At 39.5% G+C, this 15,444-nt stretch overlaps 1 protein-coding gene across 2 annotated transcripts in view; it reads right to left on the reverse strand.

The window, feature by feature from the left end:
• LOC127640188 (OTU domain-containing protein 7A-like) overlaps nt 1-15,444 on the reverse strand; it is a 97,817-nt gene that overhangs the window by 81,700 nt on the left and 673 nt on the right. The window lies entirely within an intron of this gene.

Raw genomic sequence — 15,444 nt, forward strand, 5'->3', positions numbered from 1 at the left:
GTAAATACTACAAATTATGCATGCAAAATGCATATATTTAAAGGGGACATAGTAAATTATAAAATATTTGAACTTCATAAAACACTTTAAATATTGATGAACTTAACAAATACAGTAGGCTCCTACAGTCTCTATGCAAAGTTTTGGTGAAATTCGGCAAAGAGTTCAGGCAGTTCTGGTTTGCATTGCTATATCTTTTCTATATATATCTATATCTCATCTGCATGATGGGGTGTGTTCCATTCAGAAGTGATCATCCCTACACACGTTTCCTTCAAAGACTTTACCCTCCATTGTGAGAGCTTTGAAGTGCTGAAAGGTGTGGGATTTAAAAATATTGGTCATTATTTGGGAAATTCTGTTTGTAACGACCCTTCAGCTCGGCTGCCATTATTATTCTTCCATCGCAAAGCCCTGTCAAGACATCATTTAAAAAAAACAAAAAAAAAATCTAAAACATTTTGTCCCTAGGGAAGTACAATATGATTATAAGGTTCCTTTGAGGCACCTGGAGGTTGAACCCTCCCAGGTCATGCCTGTTCCCCTCATGGGATCTCTCAGTGGTCCTTGCAGGCCATCAGAGACCCCCCTTCGAGCTGCTAGAATCAGTCGAGCTCTCCTTGAAGACGGCTCTCCTGATCGCGCTTGCTTCCATCAAGAGGGTTGGGGACCTGTAAGCGTTCTCTGTCAGCGACACCTGCCTGGAGTTCGGTCCGGCAGACACCCAAGTCGTCCTAAGGCCGCGACCGGGCTACGTGCCCAAGGTTCCTACGACCCCCCTCAGGGACCAAGTAGTGAACCTGCAAGCGCTGCCCCGGGAGGAGGAAGACCTTTTTTTGTTGCTGTGTCCGGTACATGCTTTGCGTACCAATGTGGACCGCATGCAGAGCTTTATATGTATACATAAAGCAGGCTGGGCAACACCCAATACCTATACAAGATTTTACAATCTCAGGGTTGAGTCGGTCTCGTCCCATGTTTTGTCAGGTCCGAGCCGGTAGAACTCGGTAACACAAAACAACTGACAGGGTGCACCGCTTGCACCTAGCGCCTTTCCCCTCACTGAGGTGAATGCGTGCGCTCTTATCCCAGGAGATCCCACTTACTCGGCTCCCTGGATGACTCCTCCCTAGCCCTCTGGTCCGCAAATTCGGCAGAGGAATTCCCCGACCAGACCCACTATGGGTACTAAAATTACTCTGTACTGGAATAGGTGCTCCACAGGAAGGGCACTTGTGTGGCGTGGGAGTGGTGGTGGCGTAGTGGCTAAAGCACAGGGCTGTTAATCAGAAGCTCACAGGTTCTAACCCCACAGCCACCACCATTGTGTCCTTGAGCAAGGCACTTAACTCCAGGTTGTTCCAGGGGGGTTCCAGGGGGATTGTCCCTGTAATAATTGCACTGTAAGTCGCTTTGGATAAAAGCGTCTGCCAAATGCATAAATGTGTATTTTCCGTGATAAGGTCACCCTTCAGGCGGACCCGCGTCTCCATTTGGCAGTCCCCACTGCCCCCCAGTCGCTGTGTTTGTAGCAACTCCTCCCTCGCAGCGAGTAGGATCTACAACTGGACCATTCCCACATGTGGCCTCAAAACCCATGTGATGTATTCCGCCACCCTTTACCTTCCCCCAGCCTGGGTAGGTGGTGGTCTCCATGGGGTCTTTTCCCCCTGAAAGTTGGCCCCAGCCGCTTTAACATTATGCAAGAAACAGAGAGAGAGAAAAAGCGTGGCTGGCATGGCCAGCCAAAGGCATGCTTGGCACCTCGTTTTGTTCCCCCCTTCGGGGTGCTGGGAACCTAAAAAGTTTATGATGATTTTTATGGGGCGTTGGGGAAGGGTACATGCAGTCTGACGCAGCCTGTCACCTTGGCACACAACTGCCTGCCCGCACCGGCAGCGCACGTACACGGTTCAGTGCATGGCGTGATTGAATAGGGACTCATAGTGTCGCTTCATTCGACATAACGTCGAAGTGAGCGACAGACGGGGAACGTCTAGGTTACTGTTGAAACCTCCGTTCCCTGATGGAGGGAATGAGACATTGTGTCCCCCCCAGCCACGACACTGAACCAAGCCACAGTTATTGCCGAAACCTTATTCTCGGCTCCTCAGTGTAAAACCTGAATGGACAGACGCATGATTCCCTCCTTTTATACCCGTATGTCTGGGGGAGGGACATGCAAATTGTGTCTGCCAATTTCTCATTGGCCTTTTCTCAATTTCAGAGGTAACCGAGGCCTTCTTTCTTACTGTTTTTTCTCCTGTCTCCTGCATTTTCTTGGAGTGCGTGTGGAGGGGTGGGGAGGGGTGAAAGCCATTAACAGTAACGACCATTTCAAATTAGAAATGAGTCAAGTTATTGTATGAAATTGAAGCAGGATGTTTTTCATCCAATCACAGTAATGATGTTAACAATAAATCAGACAATGCACAGGCAATTTACTGCAGTTGTGGTCTTGACCGTTATTGTAATAAAATCAAGAGTCCTCTTTGTCTGAGACCGAGACAAGTACAAGTACAAATCCAGCCAGGTCTCATAAGCAACCAATTGGCATGGTTACTAGGAAGGGTAGAGTCACATGGGGTAACCTCCTTGTGGTAGCTTAATTTGGTTCTCGCTCTCAGTGGGGCGCATGGTGAGATGTGTGCAGATGCCACATTGGAAAAGACACAAATTTGTTGGTTTTTCATTATCTAATTAGCACTCTTGGCATCTGTGAGCTCTTTATACAGCATGCCAATGTTGCTTGCATTTTTTGCATAGCTGAATTTCAAACATTAGCAGTTCACACTACTAAAGACAGACAGAAAACGATGGTTATGTGAGATAGTGGTGTGCCATTAGATTTTTTTAATCGTAAAAAGTGCCAGAAAAAGGTTTGAAAACACTGACCTAGACCACAGAGTTCATCAGCAAAAAAGCATCCAAAAGAAAACACACAAAAGTATGTAAATTCTGCAATGCAATGCTTACCAAGACGGCTGGGACCACATCAAACTTTTATCGGCACTTAGAAAGGAAGCATAAAGAAAGGTAAGATAAGTGTAAGTGATGCCAGCAAAATAAGCTAGCTAGCAAACAAGTCGGATTTTCCAAATTCCTACTGGGAAAAGTGCAATGGAACACCACTTGAAGTCGAAATTACAACTTTGAAAGTCGTGCAGAAATTTTTAAAAACGATTTCGCCAAGATGCAGGTGCGTGACATCACAATCTTGTCGGCACCCAGGAAGATGTACAAAATAAGTTATAAACATTCACTTTTATTAAATAATATCGATAAATTAGTCAAAATTCCTACATTACATGATATTTAAGCTTGTTTAACAAATGTTAGCAGAGTAGCAGGTATTCAAAACATGATCAATTATACTCTCTTTTGATAATCGTACACCTGTAGCACAAATGCTAGTGTTGCAGATCGTTTATCAATTAGGTTTAGCGAATATTAGCTATACATATTAGCTATGGAAATAAAAGAGGTGAATTTAGAGGAATCTTCATTTGTTTTCTGTGGGTATTTTTATGGGAATGTGGACCTTTCAGATCAATTTGAGGAGTGCCTATGGTTTTCATGTTCCACATTTTATCGTAGGTGTGTCATGCAGTGTGTGGGACTCACACTGGTCTGGTCTTGGTCTTGACTTTGTCTCAACCCCTCAAATACTTCATTTTGTCTCGGGTTCGATACACTCTGGTCTTGGTCTTGTCTTGGTCTTGAATTGGTCAAGGTTTAGGTGGTCTTGACTACAACACTGTTGGTAACTGAAAGCATTATCGAAGTAACCAGAATATTTAGTTCCATTTACACAACCCTTTATTCAAAAGGAGCGGGCTATGTGTGGAATTTTGTGAATGACAGACATTTGCATTTATGTGGACATTTGGAATTTTGTGGGATGGGTGAAAATGCCATTATAATGATACACCGTTACTTTCCTTCATTTATTTATGGGCCAACCAGGTAGTCAGATAATTCCAGCTAAAACTAGACATGCAACTAGATCATCACCTGCTGCCTTATAAGATCAGAGTGATCCGCCTTCTAGCGTCCATCACAAGGACTTTTCAGTCTGTTCTCAAAATACAGCTGACCACCTCCAGCATGTTCCTCAGCCTTGCACAACAGAGTCCTGCATGGGCTGACCTGGTGTCTGTCAGATTGTGTGGCTTATTTGACCTGTCAGGGTCTTATTCCAAGACCAACTCAGTCTCAGATCTGTCAAGCAGATTCCTCACCCCACTTTGAGAGCTTCCACAGACTGTCTGTCACAGGTTGAATGAGTCACAACTAGTTGAGGACACCTCAACTAGTGACCTACATGTTAATGTAGTTATAGCTTGATAAAGCTACAATAATCCACTATATGGGTTATAGTAGTAAACCCCCTTCTAATAAAATATTTGGCAATTTAGCCACACCCAAAACTAACAGGTGCATAAAATCAACCATACAACCATGCAATCTCCTTAGAATGGCACATGAGTTTGTCTGCAATGGATGCCTGGCAATGAAAGGCACTTTCAGTGGAGACATGCAGCAATGGGAAATGCATTATACATGCATATTACTTTGGGTAATATCACACAGTCTCAATCTCATCATCGTGTCCTGTTATCGGCCATTTCACAAGGTTCATTCCAAAAGGGTTGAAGGAAACATAATGAACATCTTTACATTGTGAATCAATTATGAGAAACTAGCTAGTCTTTATAATTAAGAGTTTTTGGTTTCTAAATGTCTTGTATTTCTATGGCTTCATGTTCACGGCAGCCAATAATTCACCACACAAAATGGTGTTTTATTAAAGGGGACCTTTTATGCAAAATTCACTTTTACATGGTATTTGAACATAAATGTGTGTTGGCAGTGTGTGTACACAACCACCCAATAATGATAAAAATCCACCCAGTCCTTTTTTTAATCCACATTAATCAGAACAAGCCGTTCGCAGAGTCTGTACAAAGTGACGTCACCTTGTACAGGCCCTGCCCACATCTGTTGACAGACACTGCCGACGGACATGTTTGTTTGTGTGTTGTTTCACTATAGCGTATAGCGAACATTGTAACAGTATGTGTGTGTGTGTGTGTGTGTGTGTGTGTGTGTTGCTCATCCATAGTTGCAAAACTGCTGAAAAAACTCACAAAAAAATAAATACATTTATAAAAATAACCATTCCTGGTTACTTGTTCAAATATCCTGGTTCATAATCAAAGTTGTTACTTCTGACGGAGTCTCTCCCTCGTCAGTGTCTGACTCTGGTTAAAACATATAGGGCTGAATACCACTATTTTCGCTGTCAGTCATATTGCTTATGATGTCAAGTTATCCGAAGCAGTCAAAACTCCGCCCTATTCTGGTTACGAGGCAGGGAGCACAAGCTCATTTGCATTTAAAGACACATACAACAACAGCTTGTTTTTATTCCCAGCCAAAAATTGGCATTTTCAACATTGTATAATAAATGATCTGTAGGATATTTTGAGCTGAAACTTCATAGAAACATTCTGGGGACACCAAAGTTTTAAATTGCATCTTGTGAAAAGGGGCATAACAGGTGCCATTTAACAAAGTTCGGGAGAAGCAAGTTCATTTAATCCGACCAATCAGATTTTCCATCATCCCACCACCTTCCCATCTCTTCCTATCTATTCCATCAATACTAATCCAGTCCAGGGGGCATTTGAGCTCAGGTCAAGTCTCGAGCCTCGAGCCCTCCACCAGGGACAGCAAGCCACATACTGTATGTTTACGATATCCTCGCTGTAGGATTACATTAACTTGCAAACTACTGAAACATAATTTCTTGCCAAAAAAGCATCGAGTTAAGACCCTTGACATCAACAACAAAACATATGGGAAGCGTTTTCTCCTCCCTTTTGAAAGTTGATCATCCCATTTATTTTACTATTCTAAATATGCAATATTACTGTATATGGTTAGTTGCATTTTATCAGCCTTGTTTTTAACCCTGCTATCCACGACCCTTTCAGAACAGACCTGCTTCCTACTTTTGGTCACAAACCACCAGTTAAGAAACACTGGCCTTAACAATGTCAAAGTTAGTCGAAGTATACATTCAGACAGTGATGGGCAGTAGCTTTGGTACAAACAGTGAAGAGATTTCTCAGTAGCGAGGTGGTAGCGAGCTAGCTTTTAAATCAAGTAGCTTTTCATTAGCGAATCTATATTTTTGATTAGGCAGCAGCGTAGTGTTGACAAAAACTACACTGCAACATCATGACCTGCACCCAGTGTTTACTGTCTGTCGCCAGTTTTGAATCAGAAATAAAGATGAATCTAAAGAAATGAATCATTCATTTGAGTCGTTTTGTTACAATTAACTGGTCAAGTGTGATAGCAAAGCGATCTGAATGCAGTGGAAATGTATCCACAGTCAGTGGAAACCAAACCTGCAAATGTGTCATATTGTTTGCCAGTGATGAAGGTCTTTAAATTCACATATCTGCTCTGTAACGACTACTGCACGTAAAGACATTTTCCAACTAAAAGAGTATCAAAACACTTAGTAGGCTATAGGAAATTTTTCAAAAGTACCATGGCATTACCATGTTCTTTGGACATACATTATACTTTGAAGTACTTTGAAGAACTGTGTAAATATGGAATGGTGCACACATATGGTTTGGTGGTATATCAAAGTACCATGGTATTACCATCTGATACCATCAGATATTGAAGTTCAATGGCACGCATGGTATAAAGCTGTAAAAAGCTCCTAGATCACATCTGATTTTCCACAACTCATGTCGTCTGGAGTTCTTCGTTTACTAAATGTCCTTGGACAGATATTTGATCAATATTTTGTCTGCGGAATGATCCATAAACACCTTAAACTGCAGTACAGCCCATTGAAGAGACTGTCTGTCTATCCCTCACAGCCTTGTTTTCATTCCCACCAAAAATCAAAGATGGCGCTAGTGTGAATAAGGTCTATTTGGCCTCGGAACTGAAGCTTCCAGTGCATACAGAAATACAATGGCTAGACAGAATTAATAAGATGAATAGTATACAGTTTGTACACAGAGTGGTTTTATACAGAAATTTGCAAGAAACTGTGTTTTAATGTGTATAGGTTTGTACAAATATGAATTGAATTGTTTTTTTCATGCACATACACTCACTGAGCACTTTATTAGAAACACCTGTACACCTACTCATTCATGCAATTATCTAATTAGCCAATCGTGTGGCAGCAGTGCAATGCATAAAATCATGCAGATATGGGTCAGGAGCATTAGTTAATATTCAAATCAACTACTAGAATGGGGAACAAATGTGATCTCTGTGATTTTGACCTTGGCATGATTGTTGGAGCAAGATGGGCTGGTTTGAGTTTATCTGTAACCACTGATCTCCTGGGATTTTCACACACAACAGTCTACAGAGTTTACTAAGAATAGTGCCAAAAACAAAATAAAAAAAACCTCCAGTGAGTGGCAGTTCAGCTGACTGAAACACCTCATTGATGAGAGAGGTCAACACAGAATGGCCAGACTGGTCTGAGCTGACAAGGCTACGGTAACTCAGATAACAACTCTGTACAATTGTAGTGAACAGAATAGCATCTCAGAATGCACAACACGTCAAACCTTGAGGTGGATGGGCTACAACAGCAGAAGACCACATCGGGCACTTTATTAGGGCCATAGTGTTCCTAATAAAATGCTCAGTGAGTGTACATTTTATTTTGTAGCCTACAGTACTGCACTGTACAATACTATCATATATCATGGCTTTAAACATCACATGAATACGTTTTTTAGATGCTTAGTCTATTACAGTATTCTCTCTGTAGCAAGCTACTTTTTCTTAGGTTTAGCTTAGCTTAACTTACTTTTCTGTTAAGTAGTTGGAAGCTTGGCTAGCTAAATGTTTTGAGTAGTTTGCCCTACTCTGCATTCAAATCAGTTGAAGTGTGCCTTTTAAAGGGGTCTTTACTTTGTGTGTGTTTTTATGTATTACATGTTATCTTTGAGACTATTAAAAAAAAGTAAAATCATATAAAGCTGCCCTGAATACAATTAATTAAATAGCAAATGCCTACAGGTAAAGCCTGTGTGTCATTTTTCTTAGTGCAAGAGTTATAATGAACACTTTCTTACAGACTGCTAATCATCATACACACAATCATCTAAATAAATATTTGAGTTCTGCCAAGTTTTCCTTCCTCAAGGTTGTGCCAGGTTTTTAACAAGTTATAAGAATCGTCTCTGATTTTCCCTAGGATAAAGTGGGATTTATAAACACTGGTTGGTGACCTCATGGATTTCAGCCTCGAAATTTCAGAGACCTAACCATGAACTATCAAATCCCACAGATCCTCACTATGACTCTTTCAGAATGATGCTGGTTGAGATCCTGATACAGGACTCTCAATGAGAGCTGTAGCTTCAGTATTGTAACAAGGAACAACAAAAATGTTTCAGATAAGGTAAAAATCGTACCCTGGGCATTTATCTCAGTACTAGGGGTGTATATATTTACCCTGACAAAGATTTAATCGAATTACTTTTTTGTCATGTAAATCAAGGTCCAAAATTAACACCAAATACGTATAGAAATCAGCCACGGCTCGTGCATTTTAATTCTAGGCCTTCAGTGTGATTCATAACATCAAGAAACACAGTTTCATAATGAATAAGACACCATATGCCTATCATACATTATGAGGCAGTCAACTAATAATACATTTTTACATTTTAAAAACATGTCCACGCATGAAAGCCAGAACCAGGAATGTCTTGTAAGCATCGAGGAATAAATTCTGATTGGATACTTTAGTTTTTTTTGCTATTCGTTTGTAGATTAATTAGGAGTGGAAAGCGATTGAAAATACAAAAGCAAAAAGATCAATGAGAATGAAAGGATGAAAAAATTTATTTATTTGGCATGTTAGGCCAGCAGAGAACTCCATGCATACATATGTGGTTATTTCTCATATTATGCCACCAAAACGAAACTATGAGGAAAAACTTTATCATGTGTCTTTGTGTTTTTGTGACCAGTGCAATTTCACTGTGAGACGGAGACAGACTCAAAATACAGTTTAGAAATTTAAATGGCCAGTAAGAAATATAGTATTTATGGCTGGTAAAATTTCTAATTTCACCTGCCATTGTCAAAAGGTTAATTTTAGATCCTGGATGGGATGCATCATGGAAGCTGACATTTTACTCACAATTTGGTTCAATTTGATTAAATGAAGTTATTTAGAAAAATATATCACAGACGCAAATGTACAGTACCTAGGGAAACAGTTTTCGCCATAGTGAATTATTGACATATATAATACACCAGGTTTTACTTTTGCAGGCTCAAGAATTGTATTTTGGATAAGAAATGACTATGCAATACATTAGGTAGTATTAAAGTATCATAATTGATTATTGCACTATGTTTAAAAATTAATGCATTGAATTTTCATTGTCAGATTGACGCATTATTTTCACCCCTGCTCAAGTTGAGCGGTCACTCAAGAATTCTTAAAATACTTCAACAACTCAAATTTTAAAAGTTCCTGAGCAATTCTGAAGATGGTCACAGAACTCAATATTTTCATTCCATTTGGGCTGAGATTTTTCTTGATTTCTTGATCTACAAAATCTGTAATATCTGAGCAAGGAATTCACCATATGCATGGAAAGACAATCAGTATAGACTCTAACCCCAAGATTACAGTGGAAGAGAGAGATCGAGAGCGTGAACGATGGAGATCATCAGAAAGTAAACCCGCCCCATCTAGAAAACCACTCTCTGACCCACACAACCCTTTTTCACCCTCTTTCCTATATATTTCAATCCCTCTTTCTCTGGACCACTCCTCCCAACAATCCCCTTCGCCCTCTGGGTGACCTCTTTCCGCCTGTGGACAGACCACTTAACATTGCTTCCCCACCTGTGGAGCCGCGGAGGGAGTGTGTAGCACTTCAAAGGAGTCAGTCCAGTGATTGAGCACTGATTGCTGTGGGCCACTTGACTCATTTCATCTCATCTCAAGGACTAAAACTTTTGGAAAATTAGGTAGGAGGCAGATGGAATGCAATAGAAAAATAAAACAGCCAGCTTCTGCTTTGATGGGATGAGCTTGCTTTGTTATCTCAATTGAGCAACACTGCAATGAACTTGATCATCTTTACACAGTCACAAAACACTCAAAAGAGGACAACACCACTTTCCCACAAGCTAAAAGTAGAATACTTATTTAAACTGCTGTTCAGTTCTATATTTAAACCACTTTTATTTCCATTCTCTAAATATTGCCTAATCTAAATAAAGTGTTTGTGATGCTTTATGGCATTAGGCTTTAAAAAAAAAATGTTGTATGTGTATGTGATAATATGTGTGGTTTGCCCATGCAAAACTCACTGTCATGATGCTACGGTGTTCTGGATGGGTGCTAGGTGATTGCTAGGGTGTTCAGGGTGGTTGATAAGTGGTTATTATGGTGTTCTGGATGTGTTATTGATGCTCAATAGTGTGTTCTGGGTGTATTCTATGTGGTTGCTAAGGTGTTCTAGATGGGTGCTAGGCAGTTGCTAGTGTGTTCTGGATGGGCTCTAGGTGATTCCTAGGGTGTTTTGGGTGGTTGCAAAGAGTTTTCTGGGTGGTTAATAGGGAGTTCTAAATGGGAGCAAGATGGTAACTAGGGTGTTCCGGGTGGTTAATAGGGTGTTCTGCATGGATTCTATGCAGTTGCTAAAGTGTTCTGGATGGGTTCTGGGTGTTTGCTCAGCATGTTCTGGGTGGTAAATTGGGTGTTCTAGATGGGAGCTAGGCAGTTGCAAGGGTGTTCTGGGTGGGTGCTAGATGGTTGCTAGAGTGTTCTGAATGGTTGCATAGTGCTTACTGGCAACCATAAAGTCCAGAGAGTTGCTATTAAGTAATAGTTCATGCTATCAAAGGAGCCCACACCAAAGTCTCTATGATGTTCTGATCCATAGATGTGGCTAAAAAAAACGTTAAACAAAGAGTTTAAATCTCACTGTAGAATATAATCTTATGTCAGCATGTTGAGCAGACTGCCAGGCTGAACTAAGTGACATCAGTTCCACTGAGCCTTTTAGCTGGTGAAGTGCTTGTGAGATGAACAGAATTCCATGTAGCCACTGATCAGTTGCCAAACATTGTCCCCTGGTGCCCCGCCGCACACAGGCCTTCAGTGGCTGCATTGACCCTGGGTTTCCGCTTTGGTGCCTTTCCCTGGTTGTTCCATCTGTCTCCAAAATGTTCTCCTTTCTCTTTTAGAAGTTTGGAGTCCTTCAGACTGGGACAAAGGGGGGCATGCTGGATTGTTTGTTCTTTTATGCCACCCACTTTGGAAAGACATTTAATAAGATGACACAACAATCAGAGAGGCCTTTCTGCCTTTGAAAGAGGGCGGCTTGTCTGTCGCAAGTGCTATGGAATGCAGTTTCATGCTTGTGAGGCAATGTGTTGTATTTCTCGCATCTCGGTGGGACCTATTGGGCCTTTTTCTATGTTCCCCTCAGGGATGAATAAAATGTCTCTGTCTCTATCTGCTGTATCTCTGTATGTCATTTCCCTGGTATCAAGTCCTTGGTAGGGTTTATGGCTGTTGGCTCAAATTATGGGTCAATATTAAAGGGATAGTTCACCACAAAAGGAAAATTCTCTCATTATTTTATCCTTATGTCTTTCCAAATATTTATGGCTTTCTTTCTTCTGTAGTACACAAAAGGAATATTTATGAAAAACATCTACAATCTTTTGCATATAATGAAAGTAAATTAGGACTAGGGCTGTCAAGATGCAAAATGACAAAAAAAAAAAAAAAAGAAAAGTGGTCCATACTACATGTGCCCTATATTTTTTGTCTCTGAAGACAAACATTAGTGACTGTGTTAAGAACAGGACAAAATTTAAGGAATTATTTACTGAAAATCTTGACATCCACCCTGGATCTCACTGAAGCATTCGTGTTAGAGGTAAAAATTTTCAATTTGTGAACAAATCTCCTTTGAGTTGGATCTTTTCAATGAATCGATCAATCCAGTTCACAAAACTGATTTAACTGATTTTTTATACCAATTAGATTGATCCAGTTCTTGAGTTGAATGCTCTACTTATCCAGTCAAAGCAGTTAACATTACACTGAAGACAAAAGATTATTAGTGAATAATAAATTCGATTTTGCTCTGTTCCTTACACAATCACTATTGTATGGCTTAAGAAAACGTATAAAGCACACAAGTCTTTAATAATTATTTTATGGTGCCTTTTTGTGTTTTAAGTCTTCATTCACTTTAATCAAATGCAAATAAAAGGCCACAAAACAATTCTTTATAGATTCATCTGCTGCATTCCAAGACATATAGTGTTGAAACAACATATGACTTTGCAGAGCTGTATTTTTTATGGCAGTATTACAAATTAGTATTGCTTGTTCATTCTGGTGTTTTTTTTTTATATTGCACAATCACCATGACTGAACTGTCAAAGACAAAACAAGGAGATGGAGGCAACTGACCTACAGTACATAAAACCTTTCTCCACAATAGAGGACTTGGTGCATTGCCAGAAATGTTTCCCTTGAAATGTGTGAAAATTTTCCCTTACAGACAAGCTTTTATTAAGCAAAAGAAAAAAAATGAAAAAGATTCATAGGGCTTAAAGGTGTCAGCAACTCATACAATGATCTTGCGGGTGCTGTCTGATGCTAAAACATTTGGACAAGTGCGTGATAGAGGCCAAGCCTGAATTCAAGCCTACATTTAATAACTTCTAGGACTCATTTTTAAGGAAAAAACGCAATAAATAATTGTATCATAACATAAGTGATGGTCTTATTTAATCCTAAAATGCATATGTGGGTAAAAAAATGACAGTCATCTACTTTTTTTAATATAATTGTTATATGATGTGATCTTATTATCTGGCACTCCAGGTGTTCCTTAAATGTGAAATATATAAAATGTTTCATGTAATATTCGCCATTATTTTATGCCAATATGTGAACGGCTTGTAACGCAACTTAAAATATGAGCCCTACCCGGACTTCCTAGGTTGCCTATTAAAGCCTGTAGACTGATTTTCATGCGAAGGGAGTGGGTCGCGTTTACCGGGAAATCCCAAAGGATGTGACATTTATACACGCTCCCGAGAGCCTTGCCTCAGTGCTTCTCTTCCGCTATTCAACCGCGACAACAAACTGCAACACTAAGTAATGATATCTTAGAGATGGAATCCAGCAAACGTCGGGCTCCCAGCACAACACCGAATCCTACACAAACTCTGAGTAAGCCAAAAAAAATAAAAAATAATAATTATCTACTGAATCCCGTCTGGCTAAGTGGGAATATGATCGTGGTCAAGCGAAAATTAGAGTGAACATCGGCAGGGCATTTGATTCCTGGAGGGACATTTGTTCATTTTTGGGGATCAAAACAGACCCTGAATTCGCATTCTTATTGGACAGGTAAGCTTTCATAACGGCAAAGCATGTGAAATATAGTGCCATAAGGATTGATCTGTGTATTTTAGCTAACTTGATCTTGCCTGATAACACTGACGAATTGCAAGCTACCTTGCTTCTTAACTTTCAAATAATTTCAACGATCTTCTCTTTATGCTAAAAGTCAGGTCAATTAATATGTCAATGTTAATCTGTAATTATTCAGCAAGGTAAACAACAATAACACATGAAATGAATGCTAGACAATGTTCAAGATAATGCAAAAAGACCAATATATTAGAGTAACGTAACTTGGTTATACATAAAATATATACATTTTATTATTATAAAACAATAGTGCATCGATACATCAAAATAACTGTTGTGATGGAATCACATCAATACTGAATTGTGTCAACATGTTTATAATGTACTGTCTGTTTTATAAACAGCTACTGTCATCATCCACCAAATTCAGCCAACAGCTATTGATAAAGCTGGCTAGCTAGCTAACGCCGATATATCGTATAAATGCAGTCAATGTAACATTGCAAAGAAAAATGATGACTTCAAACTAGAGTCTCGCATAGTCAGACGTATATCCACACTTTGTTTTAGCCCTGTTCCAGCACTGGAGTGTCAAATATAATATACAGTCTCAAAGTTTGTAGTAAAACAATCATAACTGTGTAGTTTTAATTATGCAACCTCATCTGTCAACATGATGCTGGTGAATCACGTTCAGTCTCTTTGAATGTTATGTCATTGTTTTGGTCGATACTCGCTCTCCTCAAGTATGTGCTCAAGCATGTGCAACAGGTAGCTGACTGCAGTTCACTTAATGACCACAGGTGTCATTAATAACAAGGGTTTCTGAATCTTACATACTGCACCATTAATTCATTAATTTATTGTTATCTGTAATTAGATAAATGTCAAATACCATGTTCATATTTATGTGTAGTATGCAAGCGTAAGCTGTTATTCAGCCGATGGTTTATCCAAAGAGCATCATATTATAACTATTATTGTACGGACAGTCCCTGTGTAGCACCCTGAGGTTAAATGTCTAGTTCATGGCCACCACACAAGGGTAACAGCTGCTGGACAACTTCTTAGTGTGTTTGAACCAGCAACTTGTTTTCAGTAGTTCATGAGTACGTTTTTTTTTTTTTCCATTTTAGCCATTGCACTTATATGTGTGTGTGTTTGTGCAGTTGTTGAGACGTCTTTGAAGTTTTTGCATGTATATGGATGAATAAAACAAATGGGATTTTCTATAAATACATTAAAAAGACAGGCTATCTGCAATAGCACCCAAATGCATCTTTATTGCACTAAGAGCAGATAGTGGCAGATACTATATGCACCCTTAATAATTTACAGTGGCATCACTGCAGCATGTTTATTGTGTTTACTTAGAGTCCCACAGACAGCCTACACAAACCCCTCCCTTAAACCTAACCCTAACCTTCCCTTATAAAAATGAACAAGGTTAATCGCAAATAGTTAGTGCAAATTGTCCATCCGTTAAAAACAAATCAACAAACAAACATAAACCAAACTTTATGTGCAAGTGTGTACATTTATCATATCATATGTTTAGCATTATATGGTACTAATGTTAGTTAGTGTTATTAATGAAAATTGTCATCAAGAGTTACCATGAAAATCAAACATTATTATTGTTAGGGGTCCCTGGGTCTGTAATGTTTAAAAACCATTGAATAGATCATCATAATCATATGTTATTAAAACATTTTACAAAATCACTTGTTCTTTTGGCCAGCAACACGTCACAATATTCCTGGAGGCAGGAAAAATCCACAATATCTCCTAAATCAACTTAAGCCAAAGCGCAAATCAAAGAAAAAGTAAATTCTGAGCCCCCTATAGTCAGCTAAGGGCCTAAACGCACCTTTGGAAGACAGCTTCGAGTCAGGTCGGCTCTAGATGGGCTGTTTACAGGTAACTAAAGCTATAGCACCTGCAAAGTATATTAA

The sequence above is a fragment of the Xyrauchen texanus genome, chromosome 49, assembly GCF_025860055.1.
Source record: "Xyrauchen texanus isolate HMW12.3.18 chromosome 49, RBS_HiC_50CHRs, whole genome shotgun sequence".
NCBI classification, from domain to species: Eukaryota; Metazoa; Chordata; class Actinopteri; order Cypriniformes; family Catostomidae; genus Xyrauchen; species Xyrauchen texanus.